Raw genomic sequence first — 24017 nt, 5'->3', positions numbered from 1 at the left:
AAAAATTAAGGACTCATTCATTGAATATTTTTGTGTGCAATCCATTTGAGGTTACTTCTGAGGTTAATTCAGCAGAATGGAAGATCCAAGATGTATGAATAGGGAAAAGAGGTGCTGATTTTGACCACAGGAAGATAACAGAAGAAAAGTAAAGTAGCTGCATTCCAGAGGAGAGTTGGAGAGAGGTTTTCAGGGGAAATTCGACAGAAAGAAAAGAATCTTCTTGAAGGAGTGTGGACACTACAAACACGGAGCAGTGGGCAGTGACAGCACTGCCAACTCCCGCAGCTGAGGGCTGGAGAAGCCATATTCTTGGGACAAGGTGAGAAGAGTCTGTGACAACACATGTCACTGGTGACAAATTTCCTGAAAAGGAATTCAAAATAATGGTCATAAAATTACTCAAAAATACAGAGAAGGAAATTCATAAGTTAAAGACATCCATGCATGACATAGCTGAAAAATGTTGCCAGGAGGTAAAGAGGTTGAAGGGAGATGAAACTGAAATATTACAAATGAGAATTCAGTATGTCAATAAAATAGAAAGTGTTAACAATATAATGTGTAGGAGAGAACAAAGAGCTAGAAGACAAATATTTGGAAATATTTAAGACAAATAAAAAAACTGAAAATAGTGTATGAGAATTATAGGATACTATCACATGACCTAACATAGATTCTTAGTAGTTCCTGAAGGTGTGAGAACAGAGAATGGACTAAAAGACTTATTCAGTGAAATAATGGCAGAAAATTTCTTTAACTGGGAGAGAGATATTGACAGGCAAGTAAAAGAAGCACATAAAACTCCTAACAAACATGATCAGAAAAGAGGTTACCAAGACACATTATTAGACAAACATTCAAAAGTAAAACATAAAGAAAAGATGCTTCAAAAATATCCAATTATACTGGCAGATGGTTTCTCATGAGGAACCCTACTGGGTAGGAGAGAATGGAAAGATATAGTCCAAGTCCCAAAAGAAAATCAACAACAACAAACCTTAACAAAGAACATTATACTCAGCAAAGCTGTCATTTATAAATGAAAGTAAAATAAAGATATTCCAAAATAAGCAGAAATTGTAAGAATTTGTCACCACACATCCAGCCTTACAAATGACACTTAAGAATGTGCTACAAACAGAAACAGAGGAAGATAGTCATTATTATGAAAGAATGTGAGGGAAGAAAAATCTCCTAGTTAAAGTATAAAGGAAATCCAAAGCAAATAATAGGAATTTTTATGGAAAAATGGCAAGACCAAGTCACTATTTATCAATAACAATGTAACTAGCCTAAATTCCCCAATGAAAAGATATAAACTACTGGAATGGATAAAAAGAAGACCCATCTATTTGCTGCCTACAAGAAACACATCATCAACAAAGATAGACAGACTGAAAGTAAAAGATTAGAAAAAGAGCTTTGTGATATCAGAAAGCAAAAATAAGCAGGAGCAGCAATCCTGATATCAGACAAAATAGACTTTAACATAAAAACAATTAAAAGAAACAAAGAAGGGCTTTATGTAATTATTAAGGGATCAATTCAAGAGAAAGATGTAGTAAATATATATTCACCAATACCAGGGTGCTTGGAAATTTAAAACAAATATTAATGGATCTAAAGGGAGACATAGACTCCAATACAATAAGAATAATGGGTAACTTTAATACTGCACTATGATCAATGGACAGGTCAACTAGAAAAAGAAAATCAACAAAGAAGCAACAGTACTAATCTACATTGTGGACCAAAGGTTTCTAATTTATATCAATGGATACAAATTAGGAAAATATAGAAAACCTAAATAGACTAATAAACAAGTTAGAAATTAAATAAGTAATAAATACCCTCCCAGAAAAGAAAATCCTCTTCTTCAGATATTGATCTGAAGCCAGGAGCCAGGTGCCTCTCCTGGTCTCCCACACAGGTGCAGGGCCCAAGGACTTGGCTCATCCTCCACTCAACTCCCAGGCCATAGCAGAGAGTTGGACTTGAAGAGGAGCAACCAGGACAGAACCAGCACCCCAAGTGGGACTAGAACCCAGGTTGCTGGCCCCACAGGCAGAGGATTAGCCTATTGAGCTGCGGTGCAGGCCTTCAAGGAACATTATTAAACTAGGGGAACTAGATATTGAGCCTGGCCTTGTACATGGGTAATACACACCTGGCTCTTCTAGCAAATAACTGTCTCTATCCAACATTGAGGATCCCTAAATAAGATGCACTCCTTATTCATCTATCTGGATTAGCAGATTCTATGAGTCACAGCTTTATTTCTATCTATATTTCTTACTTCTCAGATATGTACATTTGTATTTATTTGTGAATGTATACCTTTCCAGAAATAATGGTAGTAATGATTTTGTTCTTAGGATGCTGAAGCATTCAAGATGCAAAGTTAACAGTCACACAGATAAGGAACCATTTATTGTACTTTTAGTGTTTCTCCATTTCTGCTTAAATCTGTGGGTGTTCAGTAAAGATTTATATATATTTCCATAAGTGTATGTAGCCTGATTTTTTCCAAGACGGGAATTTTTGCAAAAGATACTATGTAGATGTCAACCACTCATTGGTGACATCACCCTGGAGACTTTGCTGAGCTGAGTTTAGAGGGGAGCTGTACATGGAAATCCACATCCCCACTCACTGCCAGCAGTTGTGCTAACCATCTTTATGCAAGAGCAGTGGCCCTTACTTTAGACAACCTATGTCAGCATCTATGAGGCTTGCTGGCCCAAACCCAGGCTCTGACCAAATAATTGGTATTAATTTTCGAATTTGAGGTGAATCACTCTGTTGATGCAAACATTAGTGGAGGTGTTTTTAGTGTATCTGAAAGCTGTGGATTGATTTTATACACAAAATTTGGTGTAATTCTGATGAATTTTTTTTTCAAATTGTGCATTGTATTTTACCTACACCAGGTAATCTTTATAGTTTTTTTTTATTTTATGCCAAACTTTATTGAGGTAATATTGACAAAGAAATAATGTATCTACTTTTTGGACTTTATTTATTTTAAAATTTTAAGGTAAAAAATTTAATGTATTTCTCATATATAGGTTTAGAAAAATAGTGATACTTCCCACCCTACCATCCCTCTTGACCATGTTCCAATACTTCTTACTCCTTGATCTCTTATTCTGTTAATTTTTTTTTGACAGGCAAAGAAGACAGTGAGAGAGAGACAGAGAGAAAGGTCTTCTTTTTGCCATTGGTTCACCCTCCAATGGCCACTGCAGATGGTACACCGTGCTGATCCGAAGCCAGGAGCCAGGTGCTTCTCCTGGTCTCCCATAGGTTGCAGAGCCCAAGCACTTGGGCCATCCTCCACTGCACTACTGGGCCATAGCAGAGAGCTGGCCTGGAAGAGGGGCAACCGGGACAGAATCTGGCGCCCCGACCTTGACTAGAACCTGGTGTGCTGGAGCCACAAGGTGGAGGATTAGCCTATTGAGCTGTGGCGCTGGCCTTTATTCTGTTAACTTTTATAATGATCTACTTTCAGTTTACTTCATACTCATAAGGTTGACTCTACACTAAGTAAAGACTTCAACAAATACTAAGAAGAAAAATAAACTGTTACTCAACAGTAGAGACAAGGGCTATAAACAATCACAAGTTCTCAAAATGTCCATTTCACTCATATACCATACATTTTGGTATTCTGTTAGTTACCACAGACCAATGAAAGCATATGGTATTTGTCTTTGAGACTGGCTTATTTCACCAAGTAGAATGGTATCAAGTTGCATCCATTTTGTTGCAAAACACAGGATGTCACTTTTATTTGAGGCTGAGTAGTATTCCACACAATTTCTTTATCCAGTCATCAGTTAATGAATATCTGGGCTGATTTCATATCTTAGATGTTGTGAATTGAGCTGCTATAAACATGGAAGTGCAGATAACTGTTTCATATGCTGATTTCATTTCATTAAGGTAAATTCCCAGGAGTGGGATTGCTGGGCCTTTGGTAGATCTAGATTTTTGAGGTATCTCCATACAGTCTTTAAAAATGGCTGTAGCAGTTTACATTCCCACCAACAGTGAATTAGGTTACCTTTTCCCTCACATCCTCAACATATATTGTTGATTCCTGTATGGGAGATATTCTAACTGGAGTGAGGTGAAACACCATTGTGGTTATTTGCATTTCCCTGATAGCTAGTGATCCTGAGCATCTCATGTGTCTGTTGGCCATTTAAATTGCCTCTCTTGAAAATTGCCTTTCAAGTCCTTTGCCAATTTGTTAACTGTATTGCATGTTTTATTTCTTTCTTTTTATTTTTGACAGGCAGAGTGGACAGTGAGAGAGAGAGACAGAGAGAAAGGTCTTCCTTTTGCCATTGGTTCACCCTCCAATGGCTGCCGTGGCCAGCGCACTGCAGCCGGCACATCACACTGATCTGAAGCCAGGAGCCAGGTGCTTCTCCTGGTCTCCCATGGGGTACAGGGCCCAAGCACTTGGGCCATCCTCCACTGCACTCCCGGCCACAGCAGAGAGCTGGCCTGGAAGAGGGGTAGCTGGGACAGAATCCAGCGCTCCGACTGGGACTAGAACCCCATGTGCCGGCACTGCAAGGCAGAGGATTAGCCTATTGAGCCACAGCACCAGTGCTTGCTTTATTTCTATTGAGTTTCTTGAGCTCTTTATAAATTCTGGATCTTAATCCTTTATCATTTGCATAGTTTGCAGTTATTTTCTCCCATTCTGTCAGTTGCCTTTTCAGTTTGCTGAGTGTTCCCTTTGCAGTATAGAAGCTACTCAATTTGAAGTAATTCCATTTGTCATATTTGGCTTTGGTTGCCTGTGCTTCTGGGGTCTTTTCCAAAAATTCTTTGCTTATGCCAGTGTTTTGCCAAGTTTCCCCCAATGTTCTCTGGTAATTTTATGATATTACATTGTTGTTGTAGGTGCTTGATCCATTTTGAGCAGATTTTTTCTTAGATGTAAGGTCTAGTTTCACATTTCTACATGAGAAGATTCAATTGTACAGCACCATTTGTTGAAGAGACTACTCTTTCTCCTGGGATGGATTTTATCTCCTTTGTGAAAGAACAGTTGGTTGTAGATGTGTGTATTGATTTCTGGAATTTCTATTTTGTTCCATTGGTGTACATGTCTACTGTTGTGGTGGCATCAAGCAGAGTTAGACAGTGAGAGAGAGAGAGAGACAGGGAGAAAGGTCTTCCTTATATTGGTTCACCCGCCAAATGGCTGCCACGGCCAGTGCTGTGCTGATCCGAAGCCAGGAGCCAGGTGCTTCCTCCTGGTCCCCCACGCAGGTGCAGGGCCCAAGCACTTGGGCCATCCTCCACTGCCTTCCCAAGCCACAGCAGAGAGCTGGACTGGAAGAGGAGCAACCGGGGACTAGAACTTGGTGCCCATATGGGATGCTGGCACCGCAGGTGGAGGGTTAACCAAGTGAGCCATGGTGACAGCCCCTTGTAGTATATTTTATGATCTGGTATTGTGACACCTCCAGCTTTGTTTTTGTTGTTTAAGATTACTTTAGCTATTCAGGTTCTCTTGTTTTCATATGAATTTTAGCACTGTTGTTTTGCTAGATCTCAGAGGAATGTCATTGGTATTTTGATTGATAATTCATTTAATTGGTAAATTACTTTTGATAGTATGGACATAATGATATTAATTCTTTCAATCCATGAATGTCATAGATTTTTCCATTTTTTTGGCTTCTATTTCTATTTTTTTGTAGTTTTAATCCCAGAGATCTTTCACCTCCTTTGTTAAATTTATTCCAAGGAACTTATTTTTTTGTAGTTCTTGTGAATGGGTTTGATCTTAGTTCTTTCTAGCCATGGCATTATCTGTTATACAAAGGCTATTGATTTTGCTGCATTAATTTTATATCCTACAAATGACCAGACTCTTTTCTGAGTTCCAATAGTCTCTTAGTGTATTCTTTCAATTTCACTATATATAGAATCATGTCATCTGTAAACAAGGATACTTTGACTTCCTCCTTGCCAATTTGTATCCCTTTAATTTATTTTTCTTGCCTAATGTCTCTGACTAAATCTTCCAGGACTGTACTGAATAGCACTGGTGAAACTGGGTATCTTTTTCTGATTCTGGATCTTAGTAGAAATGCTTCCAACTTTTCCCCATTCAATAAGATGCTTGTTGTGTTGTTTGTCATAAATTGCCTTTATTGTGTTGAGGAATGTTTTTTCTTTAAGATTTTTTCATTTATTTGAAAGTCAGAGTTACAGAGTGAGGTAGAGACAGAGAGAGAGCTCTTCCATCTGCTGGTTCACCCCCAGATGGCCACAATGGCTGAAACTGCACTGATCAGAAGCCAGGAGCCAGGTGCTTCCTCCTGGTCTCTCATGTGGGTGCAGGGCCCAAGCACTTGGGCCATTCTCCACTGCCTTCCTGGGCCACAGCAGAGAACTGGACTGGAAGAGGAGCAACCAGGACAGAAACCGGTGCCCCAACTGGGACTAGAATCTGAAGTGCCAGCGCCGCAGGCAGAGGATTAGGCTAGTGAGCCATGGCGCCAGCCTGAGATGAAATTTCTTGATGCAGGCACCAATTTCTATAAACTGCAATTTTAACACTGCTTTCACTGTATCCTATAATTTTAATATTTTGTATTGTCATCTTCATTTGTTTAGGAATATTTTTATTTCCAATTTGATTTCTTCTGCAATCCACTGTTCATTCAGAAGCATGTTGCTTAGTCTGCATGTGTTTGTGTATTTTCTAGATGTTCTTGAGTTGTTTCTCCATTTTCTCCAGCCCCTAGTGTTTCTGGTGAGAAATCAGCTGTGAATGTAATTGAAGGTCCTCTGAAAGTAATCTGGCATGTCTCTTGTATGCATTTTAGAAACTTCTTTTTATATTTTACTGTTAAAAGTTTTACTACAATGTATTGTGATAAGGTGCTTTTCTGGTCATGTCTATTAGGAGCTCTATGTGCCTTGTGTACTTGGATATCTCTTACTTTCTCCAAATTAGGAAAAATTTCTGTAATTGCTTTACTGAATAGGCCTTTTAAACCATTCTCTTTCCACACCTTCAGAAACTCTTATGACCCATAATTTGATAGTATCCCATAAATATCTAATATAGCTTTTAATTTTTCTAATTTCATCTTTTTTTGATCTAAGATATTTCCAAAGATTTGCCTTCTAGCTCAGATATTCTTTCTTCTGCATCAACAAATCTGTTGATAAGGCTTTCCACTGTATTTTTCATTTGACATATAAAATTCTTCATTTCTAATATCTGCTTCTCAATTGAAATCTCAATCTCATGGGAAATTCTTTCCTCCATATCATATATAGAATCCTATAACTCATGAGTTTGCTTCTCATTGCTTCTGAGTAATCCTATGATCATTCTTTTGAATTCCCTTTAGGTATTTTCATCAATCATTTTCACATTCTAATATTGAAGTGTTGTGTTCTTTTGGGGGAGTCATGTTGTCTTCTTGTTTCTTGAATTTCTGCATTTATTTTTAAGTATTTGTGGAAATATTTGTTACTTTTCTATTTTGCTGGATTTTATTTCTAAACCATACCCCCTTTGGCTTAGTGGAATGACTGTTCTTTCAGTTGATACAGAGACATGCTCTAGGAGTGTCCAGGAAGCTCTGGGCAGTGCTCTAGAGTAGGGCAAATATCCAGATTAACACCCAACTTTGGCGTGGTAGATCTCCTCTATTGTCAGCAGGGGGAAGTGTGTGCTCACCTCTGTTGGTATCTTCACATTGTTAACACCTCTCTTCCAAAGTGATCAAACCCAAGGCTTAGACCACAGTGGGTACAACACTCACTTGTACTACCACATGAACCACACAGCAGATCTGTAAAGTCCTTAATGTGAGCATGGATCCCACTGCTGGGGCCCACTGCAGGTAATTGCAGAGCTCTGAGCTTCTGGTCCCAGACATAGTTATTGCCCAGAAACCCAGCTATACATGCCCTATATATATGCCCTATCTTAGAGAATTCTGAGCCACAGCATGCCATGCTCCCACATGGAGAGTGGGAGTGCAGAGGATCAATTCCACCCCACTACGCTGTTCTGTTGACAGAGAGAGCAAAGACGTTTCCAGAGCCAGCTGCCTGTGGGTGCTTCACTTAGAGTTTGAGCCCTGCAGCCTATATGTTGAGATGAAGGGTCACCTCACAGTTCTACATGGGTGCCTAGGCCCTGTCAAACCTCCCAGCCAGAATCAAAGTCAATGAGGAATACACAGTTTTCTCTTTCATAAAATCCCTTGATCATACCCGTGCAGCTGCTACTGGTGTCAAATGGCACCTTCTCCCCACCAGTTGCCAGGTGCCCTTGTGGGGGCATGGGGAGAAAGAATTGTTCTTTTCTTTTGCTGGGTTAGACAGGTACCCTGCCCCCTGTTAGCGCTCCAGGCCAGAATGAAAGACAATGTGATCCTCAAGGTTCTCCCTCTGGCAGTATCACCAGTGGCACAGGCTGCCTCAGTCTCCTGTCACCCCACTCTCCAATGCAGACAAATCCCCCAGCTCTCAACTGCAGGAGTTGTGTGTGGAGTGTGCACTGGTCATTGTGTGTTGGCATCTTCCATGCTGATCCATGGTCTCCCTCTTCCTTCTGCAGGATTTCCAGAGCAAATTTCTCTCTGACTCTCCTCTGCAAATGCACTTCCTCTGCTTTTTGTTGTTGTTGCTGCTGTTTTCCTCTCTTCTAAAGCAGTATGTCTTTTCCCTATTCAGTCACTTAAAATCTTCTTTAGTGTATCTATCTTAAACATTTTTTTAAAAGTATGTACTTGCCATGCAGAGAGAGAGGCAGAGTGCTCTACTCCCCTTAATAATGCCTCAATGTCTGCCGAGGCTGGGGTAGATGAGGGTTGAAGCCATGAGCTGGAGACTCAATCCAGGGTGATAGAAACCTAATTACTTGAGTCATCACCTGCTGTGTCCCAGAGTCTACATTGAAAGGAAGGTGGAACTGGGAGCCAGAGCTGAGACTCAAACCCAGTCACACCTATGTGAGACATTGGTCACATAACTGGTGTCTTAACTTCTAGACTAGATACCTTCCATCTCTATGTTTAATGAGTATATTGCACTAAATATACATGTATATATAAAATATACATACACAAATACACATAAATATTGTGAAATGAGGACTGCAATGAAGCTAATTAACCTAACATCTTCCATACTGAAAGATCTACTCTTTCATTTAGCAAATTCTAACACTATGATATTAGTAACTGTAATCAAATTCTAGGTTAAATCTCAGGAACTCATTCATTCTATTTAAATGAAACTTTGTATACTTTGGCCAACACCTCCCAATATCCTTAAACCCAAGCCTCTGGAAGCACCATTCTACTCTAGTTTCTACGTGCTTGATATTTGTCGTGTCTGATGTGATATGTACTTGTTTTTCTGCATCTAGCTTACTTCACTTACTATAATGGGACATCTTTACGGAGTTTAGCATAAGAATTAATTATATGTAGACAATTTGTGATGATCAAATCAGGCTGGTTTACATTTCCAGTTCCCTAACTGTATTTTATATTCTTTTGATTGATATTAAATACTTTCACAGGTTTGGAGTATAGTGCGACGTGTCAAATATGTATAGTGTACATATGGTCCAAATGAGGACCATTAACATTTCCCCTTCCTTATTATGATAAGTTTGCAGCCTTTGAGCTACTCCCTTCTATTTATTCTGTTTATTCCTCCTGGATATAATGGGTTATTGTAAACTCCTGGTCTTTCTTTTCCATGTGATGTATGCATATCTCTTGAGTCATTGGCTCCCCAGGTTCATGCTACCCAATGCCAATGGTAGGATCATTGATCAAGAAAGTCAGCGTGTGGTAGGCAATGATGTCTCTTACTATGCTGCATAAGGGATTTGTGACAGGGTGACAAGTACTTTTGTGTACAGGGTGTGTGCTGCTGCATTTAAACATACATTTTTAAGGCTCATGTTGACGATTGATTAAATCTAATAAAGGTCTGGCGCTGCGGCTCAACAGGCACCACCTGCAGCGCCAACACCCTGGGTTCTAGTCCCGGTTGGAGTGCCGGATTCTGTCCTGGTCACTCCTCTTCCTGTCCAGCTCTCTGCTGTGGCCTGGGAGTGCAGTGGAGGATGGCCCAAGTGCTTGGGCCCTGCACCCACATGGGAGACCAGGAGAGGCACCTGGCTCCTGGCTTTGGATCAGTGCAGTGTGCCAGCCGCAGCAGCCATTGAGGGGTGAGCCAACAGAAAAGGAAGACCTTTCTCTCGTCTCTCTCTCTCACTGTCCACTTTGCCTGTCAAAAAAAAAAAAAAAAACCTAATAAAGTGTCTCCCTTTGTCTTGCCTATTTAGGCCAGGTACTGAAAAAGACTGAACTTAACAGAGGTTGACCTTTGCTTTCTGACATGGTGCCACACACCTCTCAGAATTTGTGAGTTGATGAGGATTTCTGTTTGTGTGTTACAATGCTCATGATGATGCCAAAGCCTGCAATTTGGTGTACCTATTGCTACTTGGATTGTGTGATAACAGAGATCAGCTTATAATTATGTACAGCATTTAGGATCTCTGTGGATCTAATAATTCTTGGCACGTAAGTGCTGGGACTCCCTTGCATGGTGGTGCTAGTTATGTCATGGTTCGAAGTTCACTGCAGTCAGAAGGATCAACAGGGGCACTTAGTTGCCTCTCTCACTTGGGCCATCAAGGTCTTGGGCAATTTGTGTATGTATCATATCTGTCTGAGCTGTGGAAATGTAACTTATCTGTCAGACATTAGGCGGGGATAGGGTTGAATGAGTCCATTACATAAAGTTAATTACATAAAATGATCAGATTCTTCTCTATTTTGAGAAGTTAATCTTGAGCTGTGCATAGGAATGCATTTCCTGGGGAAAACACACACACACACACACACACACACACACACACACACACACTCATGCACACTTTTAAAAGCATACATGATCACTCATGAAAACTTCACAACACTGATGCACATAGACCCACATGATCTCTAAATGACACAGCTACTTCCAGGGCCTGCCTTAGATGCCCATAGCTCTGTGCTGGCCTATCTGTTCCTTTCACCACACCTGAGATCTTGTTATCCACCAGGAAGCTGGAATCAGATTGAATCACCAGAAGAGAACAGGCAGGAAGGTCCCACTCTCTCATCCCTTCAGTTTTCCTCAACAACTGAGGGATTCCAGAACATGTACAGTTTTCACTGGATCTTGAGTCCATCTGTAATCAGAGAAAGAAAGTCAAGTCGCTATAGGACCACATTCTGTTTGCACACAGGTCTCTTTTTCCCTTGCTTACTGTGGGAAACCTGATGCATGAGGCAGCTGCCCTCAGATAAAGCATAGATGACACTTGTGTGCAAGACATGACCTTTCACAGGTGACACTGCATGTCCATTTTGCTGGCAAATACAAGATGCATTTTTCTAAAAAGATTTTTTATTTATTTGAGAGAGCTACAGATGGTGTGAGAGAGAGACAGAGAGAAAGGTCTTCCTTCTGTTGGTTCACTCTCCAAGTGGCCACAATGGACAGAGCCGTGCTGATCTGAAGCCAGGAGCCAGATGTTTCTTCCTGGTCTCCCATGTGCATGCAGGGTCCCAAGCACTTGGTCCATCTTCTACTGCTTTCCCAGCCCCCAGCAGAGAGCTGGACTGGAAGAGGAGCAGCCAAAGAATGAAAAACTGCTACTGAACAAATGCCCTGTACTATATAACTTGTAAATGATGCTGTCATTTTTGAAGACCATCTTGAATCAGGTCACAATTAACAACAGGCATGCACTTCATTTATCTCAAGAAAACTGAGGTAGTCATCTGCAATGTATGTAGTCAGATTTTCATATTTGAGAAAAAACTAATTGTAAACAAAAAACATTTCTGTCTCCAAAATAAAGGTACCAATGCCTTGGCAAAGGATATGGCTTTCTCCTCCACCCTGTCTTTGGGAAGTTCTTGGAGAACACAGGGTAACTGTCAGTAAATTTGCGTTGTGGATGAGTTAGGAAGGGACACTTGCATGCAGTGGACATAGAACTAGGCTTTGTAGGGTGGTTGGTGAACAGTGAACAACATGAAAAGTTCTGTGCTGCACTCAGTGACAGAGCAAGAAAAAACCCAGCCCTGCACCCACAAATAATTCAGGAAGGTCAACTGATGCAGGCTCTGAACTGTTCTGGACCATCTGAACTTTGGGACCACCCTCATTGATGGATGAAAGAAGGCCAAGAAGAGGGCTGGGAAATAAATAAGAAATGGAGTCTTGATTTCTTGCCCAAAGCAACCAAATCACTATGAAATAGTCAGTTTAGGATTTTTTTTATTTGAAAGGCAGAGATAGGGAGAGAGGGGAAGGGGGAGAGAGAGAATCTTCTACCTGCTGGTTCACTCTCCAAATGGTTACAATGGCCAGGGTTAGGCCAGGTAAAACCAGGAGCCCACAGCACAATCTGGGTCTCACATGTGAGTGGCAGGGTCCCAGCACTGGGACCATTCTCCACTGCTTTCTCAGGAACAGGAGCAGGGGGCAGGAACAGCAGCAGCTGGGACTCAAACTGGAGCTCTGATAGACAGAGGCTTTCCTCATCACATGAGAAGGCCCAAGCCAGGAACCTGGACTCCACCCACATCTCCCACACGGTGGCAGGGGAACACAGGCCACTGCTTTCACAGGTGCATTAACAGGGAGCTGGACCAGAATCAAGGCAGTGGAGACTCGACTGGGCACTCTCATAGGAGATGCTGGAGTCACAGGTGTCAGCTTAACCTGCTGCACCACAGCAATGGCCAGAAACTGCCTGCTTCTATCACTGTCTACAGTGAGGTAACAAAGTTCACTGCCCAAGGCATAAAATGTCCATGTCTCATTTCTCTCCTCCTACACCCAGGAAGAGAAAGCAGCTTCTTCTCTTCTTCCTTCCTCTGCCCCAGATCCTGCACCCCTGGCCCAGCAGGTGACTCTACTCACAGCTACTCCACTGCCTCTTGGTAACAGCTGATTCAAGAGACACCACAGGCAAGCCCAGGGCCCTCCCTGATCCCACCTCCACAACACAATTGCTCCAGGGCTGGCTTCCAAGCTCTGAACTCAAGACATGGTCCACAACAAGAACTCAGTGAACACTGGAAATAACATCCAAAAGTAGACTAACATGAAGCCAGGAAAACTCAAAAGTGTCTGCAACCCAAGCAACAGACTGAGGGTGAAGACCCTTAACATGTGAAAAGTCCCTACCAATCAACAAGAAAATCAGAAAGAGAAATAAAATCACTGGGGGAAGTATCAATGAATGCATAAAAATGCATTCTGGGGCCAGCGCTGTGGTGTAGTGGGCTAAGCTTCTGCCTGCAGCATCAGCATCCAATATCAGTGTCAGTTCTAGTCCCAGCTGCTCCTGTTCTGATCCAGCTCCCTGTTATGGTCTGCAAAAGCAGTAGAAGATGGCACCTATGTGGGAGACCCTGGAAGAAGCTCCTGGATCCTGGCTTCAGATCGGCACAGCCCCAGCTGCTACAGCCATTTGTGGAGTGAAAGAGCAGATGGAAGACCTTTCTCTTTCTCTCCCTCTCTGTAACTCTACCTCTCAAAGAAATAAATAAAATCTTTTTTTTTTTTTAATGCAGTTGTGTTTCTACGGTCACCTCAATAACAACACTATAACATTTCCACACACCAGAGAGGCAAAAATTCTAAAAATCAATAACATCCAGCAGTGTCAGGATAGAAGAAATTATTTTCTTTTTTCCTATTTTTTCAAATTAGACAAAGTAATATATGCTCATTTTCAGTAGTCAAAAAATGCAAACTGTTAACGTATTTCAAAGAGACACATGCACTGATTTGATTTCCTGATACCATACCACATAAATGTGTTTGTGATTCTGCAAGTGAACTATTTAAATACTTTGGAGAAATTTCAATGGCAGCGGAGAGATCAATCTCAAGCTTCCTCCAGCTGAATTCCTCCACACAGGGTGTGCTCAAATGTATTCCACCAAGACTTGGCCAGAAGAATCTGCTTCCAGACTGCTTTCCCCCAGTGTTAACACACAGCTGAGCATTCCTTTTTTTTTTTTGACAGGCAGAGTGGACAGTGAGAGAGACAGAGAGAAAGGTCTTCCTTTTTCCGTTGGTTCACCCTCCAATGGCCGCTGCAGCAGGCGCACTGCGCTGGAGCCAGGTGCTTCTCCTGGTCTCCCATGGGGTGCAGGGCCCAAGGACTTGGGCCACCCTCCACTGCACTCCTGGGCCACAGCAGAGAGCTGGACTGGAAGAGGAGCAACCAGGACAGAATCCGGTGCTCCGACCGGGACTAGAACCCGGTGTGCCGGCGCCACAGGCGGAGGATTAGCCTGTTGAGCCACGGCGCTGGCCCACAGCTGAGCATTCTGACACGTGACTCTGTGGGATGGGTCCCTCGGAAGGGACTTGCTGAGGCCAAGGCAGCACAGCCCAGCAGATTCCCACATCCTCACGTTTCCAAGTTCTGCTGTTCTAGCCCTTCTCAGGTGAGGACTTGGAGGTTAGCCCTTGCCCTGGGGTCAGGTGATGGCTGAGCCCAATCTTCAGCTCTTCTCCCATGCTCGCCAGCAGCTGGACACTCCCGCCTTAGCAACTGCTGCCGAAGTGGTCAGCAGGGAAAAGCAGCGAATGGGGGGAGGGCTGAGACAAGGACATGAAGCCACCCCTCCCCATTCACAATGTCATAAAACTCCCCGTGCAGAACCAGGCAACTGAGCTTCCATGGTCACGGGGGTGGGGGGTGCAGCCCTCACAGGAAAGGCCACAAGCAGGAAATCTAATGTGTAATGTGCAGGCCTGGACCTGCCCCAGCATCACACAAGAGAGGAGACGAGCGGGCCATGCAGACAAGCCCTGCCCTCCATCCGAGAAGAAACGCCAGAAATGGCGAGAGGGGAGGGGATTGGCACTGTTGGCCCCAGACCATGCCCCCAGTGACCACCTGAGTCCTTGGGGACACCCTGGGGACAGAAGGCATGGGGCCCACCTGGGGCACCCCGCTGAGCAGCAGCCTGGGGGTGGGGGAGTTGTCCACGCAACCCTCGCCCGGTTGCCGTAATCCATGTGGCTGGGCCGTGGCATTGTCCACTGCTGGTAGTACAGGGACTGCTCCGTGGACGTCATGGTATTGCTGAGTAGCGGGCAGAAGAAGCTGGCCCACATGACCGAGGGGGAGGGCAGCATCGAGGCAGCCTTGGGCAGGCTGCTGCTGTCAGTGGCCAGGAACATGTCTGCAGGAGCTTGGGCAGGAAGATGATGGGCGGCTGCCGGCAAGTCTTGGCCAGGAAGCACTGTGGGGCCTGCAGGATGAGGGTGCTGCTGGCGGCGGCTGTGGACAAGGAGCATGAGCCCGAGGAGGACGGCTGGCCAGATGAGGTGACCACCACGTGCAGGCTGCTCCACCCAGGGCTGTGTGTGCTGGCTGCGGGTGGGGGATCCTGGCTCACCTGGCTCCCCTGCTTCTCCCTGGGGACACTGCCCTCCTCAGAATGGCAGCTGGGCAGGGGTGAGCTGGCCTGCTCTCTCTGCAGGGGCCCCACAGGCAGAGCCCCAGGCTTGCCAATGAGCGTGGAAGCTGAGGAGAGAACACCGGTCAGGCGCGTCCCATGGGAACCTGTGCAGAGCCTATGCAAAGCCTGCTGGCTGCTTCCACGTCTACCCAACTCCCTGAGCTGTTTCTGGTGGCAGGAAGTGGCCCACTGGTCGGGGGCTTGGAGCCTGCTGGTCACGGCACTGGGCCAGCCACCCAGCTCACTGCTACCCATGGGCCAAGTTAGCCAAGAAGAAGAAAGGCAGCCAAAGGCCCCCCTGCGCCCTGCCTCAGGCCATGCAACAGGGTTTCCCAGTGGCCCCAGCCAGCCCCTTGCACCCCAGGCTGGAGCTGCTGGAACTCCCAGAGCCCAGGCCCTGCACCCCTGCCCTTCAGCAGCTCCTCTGCTCAGGAAGCTCCTCCTACTTGGGCCACTTCCTCCAGGGCTGGGCCAGGGGACACTTAGGGCAAGGGCCAGGGGAGGAGTTTTTGTTCACAGCCCTTCTCCTCTCTGCCAAACGCGGTCTTTGGCCTGAGGCCACAAGTCCTAGCAGCGAAGCCTCCCATGTCCATTCACCTGGACAGGGGACACCTCATCCTCACCCCTACTCCCAGCATAGGTGCTTCCCAAATCAGTAGCTTCACTGAGGACATGGCCACCACTCCCAAGATGGCCCTGGCCAGGGGCAGACCCCATGGTCCTCTCTGGGCCCAGCCCTCCCCAAAGCATCCAAGCCCTTGGATCCCAAGTTCACTCCCGGTCTGCTCCCTGGAGGACCCACGTCTTCAGAGACTCCCTCCTTTTTCAGGACCCCATGGAGCTACACCAGTGCCAGCGAAAAGCACCTCCCCATGTCTTCATTCTTGGAAACCTCAGCCCTCACCCAGCTCGAACCTCTGCACGGGAACTCACAGGACGCCGTGGAGGATGGGGTGAGGACGCTGAGTCCTGGGAGCAGAGCCTTTCCATTGTCACCGGGCTTACTCACGCCCAGGTAGAGCCTGTTTCAAAGCATACAGGCAGCTGTGACCCTGCTGCATGCCCAGCCCTTCACACATCATCTCCTCTCCCCTTATCCACTGCTGGAGCATGGAGGTGGCAGAATGAGAGATGTGGAGGTGGCCATGGGTGCTCCCAGACCATAGGCTCCCACCCAGGCGGTGCAGCACAGAGGAGGACCACGTGGCCAGCAGGTGGCGCTGCAGCCATCTCTTCCCACTCTACAAAGGCCTTGCATTTTTCATGTGCTTGGCCTTTTTCTCATCCCCCTTGGCCACAGCCAAACACCCTCTGCCACTCTCATTTGTGTGGTCTATAGGAGACCCAGTGTTGGGCTGCAAGGGGCTGCAAAGGAGACCAGCCAGCTCGCACAAACTGTGGTTATGGACAGCACAATGGTGGCTCTGTTGGTGTAGGGGCAGAGAAAGAGGGAGCCCCACACGGGAAGGAATGCAGCTAACAATAGTCTCAGCCTAGCCCTAGGAAACCTCAACGTCCTTCTCAGCCTCCAAGAGTTCTAGGGCGAGAAAGAACCCACGGGGACTTCCTACTCACCCCACCAAAACACGGGAGCAAAACGTGAATTGAGCGAGCGCTGCTCTGGAGGCTCCCAGCCCCACGACCACGTGGCAGGGACCCCAGGGGGACAGGTGGGCCTCACCTTAAGTCCCTGCTCCTCCTCCTCATTGTTCATGCTGCTCAGCTTCTCCGTGTCACTCTCCAAGGCCTTGCTCCTGGGCCCCTTGTCCGAGGGCAGCTCACTGCTCACAAAGTGGGTGGCCGGCCCAGCTCCTGCTCCAAGGCACTTCTCACCAAGCACGAGTTGATCAGGTGCAGGTCAGAGACCTAGGAGGTGGCACAGGCCAGGCCTTAGGGGCTGCCCTGTGCTGAGCAAGCACCCAGGGAGGCAGCAACTGTGGACTCCTGCCCTCCTCCTCATGATGCCAGGACCCGTGCCGGTGGGAAGACAACCACGCTTCTGTGAGACTTCAGAGCAATGCCAGCTTGCCGGCAAGGCTCCAGGGCGCCTGCTGCATTTCCGACTTGGCTGCATGTGATTGAAGGAGCAATGATTTTAGGGTCAGGCGACACAGGGCTGGAATCCAGCTCGGCCACATCCACATGACAGAACCTTCTATAACTGTGCAACTTCTCTGAGGCTTTGATTTTAAAAGATCTGCTTATTTACTTGAAAGGCAGAGTTTCAGAGAGGGGGGGGGGAGATATCTTCCATCTTCTGGCTCATTCCCCAGAATGGCCACAGTGGCCAGGGTTGGGCCAGGCCAAAGCCAAGAGCCTGGAACTCCATCCAGGTCTCCAACGTGGGTGCAGGGAGTTCAGCAGCAGCCCCACCCCTAACCCACAGGTGCCTTTCTGAGAAGTGGGAAAAAGCTGCTTGTGCTTCTGATGAATCTCATTGCCATCTGCTGGAAGCTCCTAAGAATTACACCATCTACCATGACCATAGCTGACAGTGAAGGGTGCCACCTGGAGCCAGGCCATGGTAACACACCTGGCCTCACCAGGGCAAGGACTCCCTGAGCAGGTCCACCCCACTGAGGAAGAGGATGCAAGGCAGGCCCTCCAATTCCAGGTAGGTCTGGGGTCTCCATGCTGCATCCTCGATGTTCTGCCACATCTGCAGATAGTTAGAAAGAGATGAGGTCCAGAGGCTCCTTCCTCCCCCCGGGCCCAGCTGCCCAGGACCCGCATGTTCTCTGAATGATTTAAAGCCCTCACCATGCAGCTCTTTGCACTGCAGACAAGAACACCATCCACTTTGTTTTCCATTAGGTGTGAGCATCCTATCCCTTTCTGTACTTTATTCATTAATTTTAGAGGCAGGGAGGCAGAGGAGGGGGTTAGGATGGGGGAAGATAAAGAGTGTGCTCCCCCACCCACCAGTTCCCTCACCAAACACCTACAATGGTGGGGGCTGGGCTGGGCCAGGCAGAAGCTCAATTGAGGTCTCCCATGTGGGTGGCAGAAACCCAGTCAGCTGAGCTCTCACCACGGCCAGGTACTCCAATGTGGGATACAAGCACCAACCACTAGGTTAGATGCCCAGTCATGCCTTATTCTTGAACACTCTAACTGGGCAGTCTGAGAGTGTCCATTCAGAGTTCTCTGGGAGGGAGGACCTGTGGGTTCTGTCCCATGGCTCACTATTCTGTCATGTGCTACTCGCTTGTTCATTCATCACCTGCTCTCTAACCCCCACCTTCTCTCCTGGCCTGGTGACAACTCTGATGGGTAAGGAATTGCGCTAGGTTTCCAGGCAAGCCATGAGGGATAGTCTTTGTCCCCAGTGCCTGGAGGAGGGGCAGGGAATGCAGAGACCTGGGCCCAGCCCCAGCAGTGGGGGAGGGTGTCCTTGTGAAAGGGGAAATGACATTGAGCTGGGTCCCGCAGCAGAAGGAGAAATGGACCCCAGGATGCAGGAAAAGCTGGGACAACCCTAGGGGTGTGAGAAAGGTGGCCCTGGGTCCAGGGGAGCAGCATGGAGAGCTGCACAGTGGAGAAGTGGCCCTGGGTTGGAGGAGTGGTAGGGTCCCAGGAGACCAGCAGGCATTGTGGCACCCACCATTAGCTGCTTTACAAAGTGCTTGCTCACCATGACGCCCATGCTGTGGGTGCCCCGGATGATCTGGAAGCACTCCTGCAGTGCCAGGCACGCACACACGTGGGCCAGGGACTCCGAGGCCATGGTGGCCAGCGGCTCACAGGGCACATGCATCAGCACCATGAGCCCGTGTCCACAGGGGCATTGTGCAGAAGCACGCAGCAGGTGCTGTGTGATCTCCAGCTTCTCCACTGACATGTGGTTCCTCCTCTGTGGCAGGCCACTCCTGGCCATCAGCACAGCTGCCTAGTGCTGCAGAACAAAGGTCTGGATCACCACCCTGTGCAGGTGGGGAATCAGACACACGGATGTGGTGTCACTTTGTGCTTCCCAGCCCCTGGCGCCCCGAAGCAGCATACTCAGCACGTGCAGTGAGCAAACAGATGGAGGAAGGAAGGGCCTGTGCAGCTCTCACTGGCTTCTGGAAGGCTCCCCAAGGAGGCAGGTGAAGCTCCCAGGGCTCCCCCTAGCATCAGGAGAGCCTGCAGCCACCAACAGGCAGAGGCAGCCCCTGCCCCTCAGACCCAGGGCCCATCTTCCACACACACCTTTGTTTCCATTACAGAAGTCACGTTTGACAGATGAGTCTTAGAACACGTGAAGTCAAGCTGACATTTACCATGCATCCCCACAGAGCTGGTGGCTCCAGGAACAGCTCTGACCCACACATCAGGAACAGGCCCCAGGTGCTGCTGGAAAAACCCAGGTCCTCCTGGGTTACTGTATGCCTCCCAGGAGCATACAAATATATGTGCTCCGTTTTTTTGAAAAGATTTATTATTTATTTGGAAGGCAGAATTACAAATAGAGGGAGAAGGAGACAGACACATACACACACACACACACAGACACAGATCTTCTATCCACTGGTTTACTCCCCAAATGGCTGCAATGGCCAGGGCTGGGCCAGTCCAAAGCCAGGAGCCAGGAGCCAGGAGCTTCTTCCGGGTCTCCCACGTGGGTGCAGGGGCCCAAGCACTTCTGCCATCTTCCACTGCCTTCCCAGGCCATTATCACGGAGCTGGACCAAAAGTGGAGCAGCCAGGTCTGGAACCCGTGCCTATATGGGATGCTGGCATCACAGATGGTGGCTTAACTTGCTATGCCACAGTGGTGGACCCAGACATCCAGTTTCCAAACAGTGCCCTTGTGAGTTCCTGTAGCTGGAGTGAGTCCCCCTGAACCTGCAAAGCTAGGAATCATGCAGTAGCCAGGCACTTGTATGTGCTCTTAGAACAGCCAGCTGACACCTAGATGACATTCTGCTCCCTCCTCTTCTTCATTCTTCCCTGAGCAGGGCAGCTTCTTTGGGTTTTTTTTGGGGGGTGGGGGTGGTTTGTAAACTGGAAGGCTGGCCTAGTGGACTTGACAGGACTTAGCACAGATCCAGTAGGGCATAAGTGGTTCATGGGGTCTGGCACAAGGGGACTCAGTGGCCCAGGGACTTCTTGCCCTGCCCCTGGTGCCCAGCCAGATGGCAGGGAGGGAGGGAAGGACAGAGGGGGTGGGTTAACTCTCTTCTGCTCAAGGGCAAGCAGAGACTTCCACTTCTGGCCATGACAGAGTTGCAGGGATCAGGTTTATCCTCCCAGGGGGTGGAACAATGGTGTAGCAAGACCTTGGTTTTCTGAGCCTCCAGCCCCTGCCTGCACAGGAAGGGAGAACCCAGGCAAAGCCCAGGGGTCTCCCCGAGTTGAGCTGAGATGTCAGATTCCAGGGAAACCAAGGCAGCTGCGTGGCACAGCCAGAGTGCCAAGGAGGAGAGAGCTGCATAGACAAGGAGAGCTCCAGAGATCTGCAGCGCCCACCCCCTCGAGTCTTCAGCTGAGCTGTGGTCAGCACTGGTTAGGTGAGGAGGCTGCCCAAGGCAAGGAAAGGATGTGCTGCTGTGAGCCCCCGGGATTGGAGGCAGTCCCTCTTCCCTCCTGAGATGTGGAAGACCTCAGAGGCAGGGGACACTGCCTGCTGCTCTGCTCCTGCCTGGCAATGTTCAGCAGCAAGGCCAGAAGGACTGAACTGTTCCAAGCATCTTCACTGTATTCCAGGAAGAAAAACCAAAACTCACTATTTTTAAGAATACCAACATATGTAACACCCAATAAGGTAAACTTCACAATGACTAGCATCTCTCAAAAATGATCAGATAAGAAAAGCAACAGAAAAAACAAGCCTAAGGAAGAGGAGGCAAGCCAGTCAACAGAAACCAACCCAGAAATGCTACAGGTGAATCAGCAGACAGGAAACCTAACACAAGCATCCTGCCTGCGTTCTGTATTCAAATAACTAGAGGAAAAATGGAACATGCTAAGTGGAGATGTCTTTAAAAAAACAAATTACAGAGGTGAAAGCTATTTCTAAATAGGACCCTGAGTTCTCCCCAGGAGCCGTTGTCTCTGTCCATGGTCTCACCCTGCCAGCCACAATAAGCTGGCTCAGGAATGGGAACCTGACCCAACAAGGGCCAACAACATCTTTCCAGGATTATTCCCCCTGAAGAAGTCAAAGACTGTGAGGTCCACTGACAACCACAGGCAATGCTTTTCAGTCCCTGGACGATGCCCATGGGTATAAGCTATGTATAGTAAAGCCAGCCCAGAGACAGCCAAGGCAGGATGGCACTGTTGTGACAATGGGTGAACACCTAACACAACTACTCTCAGAACCATCAGTGACTCTGCTTAGCTTTTTACTTCATGAGCCAATACATCCCTGTTCTTCCTAAAAAGTTCAAGCTTGGTGGTAGGGTGGGGGCAGCACTGCAGCATAGCAGGTTAAGCCTCCACCTGCAGGGCCGGCATCCCATGTGGATGCCAGTTCCAGTCCCAACTGCTCCACTTCTGATCCAGCTCCCTGCTAATTCACCTGGGAAAGCAGCAGAAGATGGCCCAGGTGCTTGGGCCTCTGTACCTGCATGGGAGACCTGGAAGAAGCTCCTGACTCCTGGCTTGACCCTGGTCCAGCTCTGGCTGTTTCAGTGATTTGGAGAGTGAAACATTGGATGGAAGCTCTCTCTCTCTGTAATTCTGCCTTTCAAATAATTAAATATTTTTTAAAAATTAATAAACTTGAAAACAGCAGCAGAAACCAAACTGACTGAGGAAAAAAATGAAATGGAGGCAGGGATCCAGCTTCAAGCAGCCTGATCCTTGTGTGATTGTTTTCCTCTCTGATAGAGGTGGGTGGGAGACAGAAAGGATGAACTTTTGAAGAAAGGCTGAACTTGCTCAGATGTGATGAAAACTCAAGCACAAGAAAGATGAAGAGAATTATGCCCAACCATGCCGAGCTTGTATGGCTTTAAATGAGTGAATGTTTTAAAAGCTTCCAAGCCACCAGCAGGGACAGGGGAGACAGCAGAGAGACACAGCAGGGATGATGTTTCGGGGCTGAAATGACACAAGACAGAAGACAGCAAAATAGCATCTCTAGCGTACTAACAGAAAAAGTCGGTCTAGCACTTATGAGGCCTTCCAGGGAAAATCGCTCTAGAGAATGATACAAAGACAGACTTTTTCAGACATACAATAGCTGAACAAATTCATCACTAGCTGACCTGCTCTATAAGAAATGTTAAATGAAGGCCTTAAGACAAGGAGGAGACTGAGCTGTGGTGTAGCGTCAAGTCTCTGCCGGTGACACCAACATCCAGTGAAACCAGAAGATAGCCCAGGTATTTGGGCCCCTGCTACCCAAGTGGAAGACCTGGAAGAAGCTCCTCGCAGCCATCTGGAGATTTAACCAGTGATGTAAGTCCTCTCTGACTTTCAAATAAATTAAATCATTTTTTACAAATGTGCAAAATGGAATTAAAAGACCAGGTTTTTTGGTGCAAAAAAAAAAAAATGAAATCCACTCACACTTTCTTCCCACTACCTATTCTTTTTAAACTTTTCAAAGTCTCCTCAAATGCATGGACTCTAGCGTTTACTTTGGTACAAAAAGAATTTATCTTTTAATTCCATTTTCCACAAAATTTTGAACACTCTCATAAGCTGCTGAAAGAATCTTAAACATGACCTGAGGGCACAGTGTGGTTAGATGTAAACCATACATGTAAGGCAGCCATGAGAGAGAGTGCAGCAGTTTGTATCAGGTAGTATAAATAATCTAGAGATAATTTAAAGTATACTTGAGAATGTGCATAGGTTCTATGCAAATACTGTACAATTTTCCATAAGGACTTGAGCATCCATGGATTTTGATAATTGCTGGGGTTGTAGAAACAACCCCTCATGGACATGGTTGGATGTCTGTATTTATCTTGCAAAAATAGTATCATATTATCTCTCAAATTTTGTGTCTGTGAGTGTGCATGTCTAAATAATATCATGGTGTTCTTTGCACATTTTTTAAGAAAAATTTTATTTAATAAATATAAATTTTGAGGGGTGGTTCCAAGATGGCGAACTAGGGAGGGAGCTTACTGATCTAGTCCAGCAGAAGATACTTTAATAAAAGTGGAGATAGTGTAGTTTCAGGGAAGAGTTAGGGTAAAAATGGCAGAGGAAACTCCTCCGTAATTGGAGGGACAGAGTGTACCTACGTGGAAAGTGTGGGCGTCCACGGCTCAGGACTCCAGCAGCTGAGAGCCTCCGCACCAGTGCTGAAAAGTGAGGTGAGACAAGACCACAGTAGCCCAAAACAATGGCAGAAAAGTGGCAGGAAGTGCCTAGAGGGAACGAAGCTTGAAGCCCCGTGGGAGAAAGTACACCAGCCTAACTATAAAAGGGAAGGTACAAACACAATTCTCTCTCTCCTGTCACCTTACAAAGGCCCAATCACCTTACAAATGCATATGGGCCAAT

This window comes from Oryctolagus cuniculus, chromosome 8, assembly GCF_051225735.1.
Source record: "Oryctolagus cuniculus isolate XC-2025 breed Fujian yellow rabbit chromosome 8, ASM5122573v1, whole genome shotgun sequence".
NCBI classification, from domain to species: domain Eukaryota; kingdom Metazoa; phylum Chordata; class Mammalia; order Lagomorpha; family Leporidae; genus Oryctolagus; species Oryctolagus cuniculus.
The sequence above is the reverse complement of the archived record's forward strand: the minus strand, read 5'-3'. Positions refer to the sequence as shown.